The sequence below is a fragment of the Diplotaxodon limnothrissa genome, linkage group LG20 (genome assembly GCF_057381915.1).
Source record: "Diplotaxodon limnothrissa isolate DT_005_m linkage group LG20, D_limnothrissa_male_GT1.1, whole genome shotgun sequence".
NCBI classification, from domain to species: Eukaryota; Metazoa; Chordata; class Actinopteri; order Cichliformes; family Cichlidae; genus Diplotaxodon; species Diplotaxodon limnothrissa.
The window spans coordinates 35,172,420-35,177,388 of NC_140615.1; positions in this window are offsets into that span (position 1 = coordinate 35,172,420).

Here is a 4,969-nt window from a genome sequence, read left to right on the forward strand (position 1 = left end):
TTATTGGGAAACTGTCCAGTAAGAAGAGGCTGATTGAGCATTTGTCTTGTGTGGATTTAATGACACTGCTGTGTTCACACAGGAGGTTCCTGTTTAAATAAAGTTCAGTTTGAGTCCAGCAGGTGGAGACACAGAACTGGTTATCAGTCAGTGGCTCCTCCTGTCTGCGCCGTTCATCCCTGACTTTCCCGAGCAGATGCTGAATACTTCTGCATTTAGAGAAGCTGTTCTGCAGAAGAGCAGGGGTCAGAGGTTAGAGGGTGGCCCTCTTGCTTGCATATTCTTCATATTTAGATATGTCAATATTTATAGAGGGAGATTAGCACTACAGACACATCTGGATTCATTTAGTTTATTAAAACATTGTTTCTGTTGTTTCTACTGAGACGATCTTGTCTTACCCTCAGGTGCAACACACATTACTGTTGTGTTCAAGCTTTTCTTCTGCTGGAAATAGGCAGAAACACTGGCTCGTTTCCAGTCCACCTTCTCAGTCCATGATGAGTGTGATTCTGTTTAGAGTGCCTAAGGGTCGCTTAATTAAGGGGTGGGGTAGAAATACAGCGGCGAGCTTTGGGATGTCCTCGCTTTTCACTGATGGAAAACAAGAGGATTGATGTGTTAAAGCTTCTTACTGACTGATGACTATAAGCATCAAGCCACAATGGAGAGCTTCATGACTGCTTGTAGAAATCGTGTCTGGAATTTTCACCTGTTGAGTTTAAATTTCATTTAGGTCAAGTCAAAGTCAAAAAAACTTTATTTATCCCTGAGGGGCAATTAAGATAAAGTTTTTTGACATGAAATGGATTTATTCTTTTCTTTTATTATTGTGACAGCAACAATTAAAATAATGAACTTCATTGATGAAGCACCTTTCAGATCCAGCCATTTTTGGACAAATGTTATGGCCAGGGTCGCCACCAAGGGGGGCCAGGGGGGCCACTGGCCGCCCCCCAAAATTTACAAGACTGTCCAGTCTTGGTTATTATTTTAAACATGAGCACAAGAGACAGGAAGACACTTCACAGTGAGTTGAAATATTGTGTATCATTTTGAATTAACTGTATACAATTCTTTTGTCATGCCTTCACGATTTCCCGTCGTCCCTTCCTTCGTTGTGTCCCTGCACTGTTCTGTTTTTGGTGCGCCATCTCAATATTTTTAGTGGCCCCCATATGAAAAAAATTCTGGAGGCACTCGTGGTTATGGCTTCAAAATCCAGACGCTAACAGCAATGCCCGGTGTCCATCTTTTATATACAGTCTGTCTTTTCTCATGGGAGGGTCCACACACAAAGCCTGTTGGGGTTACTTCAGGTAGGACATCTGACATAAATACAAATCTAGCAAATTAAAACATGTCGAGCTGCCTGCTGTGCTGTTGTGAATAAGGGAGCAGCTGAAAAAAGCTTCTTCAGTGTGTGGATTTTCCACACAGAAGTAAGGAGAGAAAGGGCAACTAATAAATAAACACCATCTCCCATGATGCACTTCTGCTGACATGATTGGCAGCTGCAGAAATAAACTGAAATAATTTCAAAGAAGTTTTTGTCATTCCGAACTTTTTTGTTATTATTATTGTTTTTGACACTGAATATTTACAGGCAGATGTTCCCTAGCAACAGATGTTGTTATCACTACACACAGGAAGATCAAAGTGGGTTTAAACATCAGGAGGTAAACACTGAACACCTGTCCGACACCTGAGCAGGTAAACACTCAGAAGTGACGGAAGCCAGCAGTGGTGGCTGTCGGTAAACAAAGGGTCAGCTTGGTACATTTTGGGCACTTTTCAGGGCATTTCTTATAACTGCTGCCCAGAGATGTTTCTGAGTTACAGAAATTGGATATGCCTATGCTTTATTAAAAGTAGGGTGGTTACTGGTTTCTCCAGCTTAGTGAAGACCAAACAGAAGTCCTTCAGCACAGATTTGTGCCTAAGCTAAAGGAAACTGCAGGTCCTTTTCAGAAACCTCGGCTTTCACTACAGATGTTCACTCACTTAAAAATGTTAATGTTTTGTCATTAATGCTTTTATTTCATCACCCCTGGATTGCTGTTGTTCATTGTTCATTTGTCTTCGTAAAACCTCCTCATTAGCTTCAGAGTCCACTTTAAGAATCTGGTTTTTAGTTGTAGAGCTCCGTATGGACGGTGAATCACCCCCATCTCTCAGCCTGAGATCGGTGGATTCAGTCTGTTTATAAAAAATTACTCAATATCATTCTTTTAAACTTGTTTATAGGTAACTTTTTTGTTGTGAAGCATTTTATATTTACCTTGAAATGTCCTATATAAGTAAAATTGTACTTTTTGTCACACCTGACCTTCAGAGATCGACTCTAAAATAATCACTGGGCTAAATTAAAAAGCTAATAATAAAGTAAAAACATGTTCACGGAACACACACACCTACTTTCTCGTTGTGTGCTCGCAAAGACCCTCATTAACATGATTCAACCTGATTTGCGGAAACCTTCAAACAGCAGCGAGCAAAACGTGGTCCTCGCGCTGCAGGGAAGTCCTCAGCCCAGTCCTCATAAGGATGGTAAAACCAGTGCACGCCGAGCGTTAGTGTGCATGTTTTAATTAGACAGACAGACAGGCAGGTGGAGAGACAGACGGGATATTCAGTCCGCTGATTGGAGGAGTAGCAGGAGGTGAACCGGAGTTTGACTCAGTCGCCGGGACCAGCGGAGAGTTTACCGGAGAGGAGCGGCGGCTGTCTGCGGACCTGCAGGCGGAGCGGGTTCGGGACTGAGCTCGGACCGCGAGGAGAGGGATCCCGCTGCGGTGAGTGCAGAACCCGGTGAAGGAAAACCAGTCAGAGAAAATGATTCCAGCAGAACCAGTGAATGAAACCAGTCCACGATACAGCAGGACTATCAGGCGAACACGGAAAACAAGCTGCTTTTATGTAATGGTCAACTGTGAGGGTTATTTTTCTTTTAAACCCAGATAACTGATTAACCTCCGGGGAGGAGTGAATGTGATGTGCAGCACGCATTTGGCTGTGTAAACATTCAATGAGCTGAACTCATCTGATCAATATATTTGTGACTTAACTGATCAATAAATAGATACATGAAAGTGATTAATGTCTATGTTCTGATGGTCGCTCTATTACTGTTAAACTTTAGATTGCTTTTTTCAATAATATTGAATTTTTGGAGGATGTTGAGCTGAGAGATGCTTCTTGCCTCACACGCTGCAGATCATTTTTTCAGGACTTCCATCTTCCTCTTTGAAGACTCATTCTGTTGAAAGCCCCTCCGGCTCACTGATAACAGGCTCTCGCTGCTCTTCAGTAACCACCAGGCTCACTGGATGATCCTGTTAATAAAATCTTAATTTAAGATTAAAATATGACACATATCAAACTGACTTTCTACTTCAAGAACAAACTGAGCTGCTGATGGATCCAACATCCTTAATTAAATTCAGCACAGACATAAGTTTCTGACTTTCACTCAAAAGTAAAAAAGGTTAAGTCTGCATTTTTTTTCAGTACTAGGAAACAAAATTTTTCCATGAATATAGAGATAATGCTTTACCAGGGAGTGCTTAGTGAGAATACATCATCTGATCATTACTAGACTGCTAATCTAATCAGGAAGTGTTCCTCTGGGAAAATCAAGAAGGAAGGAGGAGGAAAAGATCTGAGTGAAGCTGGAGTCTCGTTAACATGGCTCGCACTTTTGTTTAATTTGTGTAAAAAGCGGTTTTTCTTTTTTTTATGGTGAGTTTGAAACATGCAATTAAGCTTATCTTTGGTCTTCTCTGGTGCTTTCATCTGCCACGTACGATGTGTCAAACTGCTGAAGGAGCAAAAAATAAAGAGTACAGTAGAGCTTAGAGATTTGGAGCATTTTATCTGATTCAACTTTAATTTGATTAGTAGTGTGTTAAATGGCAGTGATTATTGGAGTCATTCATCATTAGATAGTTTATTATTTCTAACGGAGGTTTGGAGACAGTGACACTGACAAAAGGATAAGAGGTGGTGCAAGGTGCAAAAGACAGCTCAGCGGTTTGGAGGCAAAGTTAGAGACATGAGGTTGAGAAGGTTTGGACATGTGCAGAGGAGCAGATATATTGGATAAAGGATGCTGAATATGAAGCTGCCGGGCAGGGGAAAAGGAGGAGCACAGAGAAGATTCATGGATGCAGTGAAAGAGGACATGCAGAGTGTTGAGGGGATGGTTTAGAGGGTGCAGTGGAGGTAGATGATCTGCTGTGGTGACCCCAAAAGAGAGCAGGTGGAAGAAGAAGAACAGAGCCAGCTTTTCCTCTGTTCCACTGGAACTGTGATTGCTAATAAAGTTTATCTCTTTAAAATGTTAGCACAGCTGAAAACTGCTGTGATCATCAAAGAGGAAGTAATAAATCTGGCGAACTGAGTGTGTGAAGCAACTGTGGGTTTGACTGTAGCCTCAAAATGCCCCTAAAAGCTAAACTGTGCGCTTGTCCTTTCACAGCCTCGCAGAGTTTGGCTCTGACCGTTTAATGAAGCAGCCATTTGAGGACCTGTGCCAGTTTCTGTTTGTATTTTGCTTATCACATTTTTGTGGTGATATGTGATAGCACAGCAAACACAAATTGTATCAAATTTATTTCATTTTGTTAATTTCCATCATGGAGCTGAAATAAAGTTCACGCCATCCTGTTGGCCATTATCAAACCCACACAAGCTGATTCTTCTGACTCTGAACTAGACACATTTTTTCCTAATGTAGTGAAATATTGCCTCTGTATGCCTACACAGAGAACCAGTCTAATGAGTTATGATTATTATGCAACAGTTCTGATCATTTTCAGGCTATATTAGATCAACCCAGGTCTTATTTTCTTCACAAAAACCAGGACAATCTTTGAGTCGTAGTGGAGTTACTGACACCACTGACTGTTTCTTGTCTCCTTAGGTTTCCACAGCAGGATGAAAGCTCAGTTCTGAACATCACCTCAGT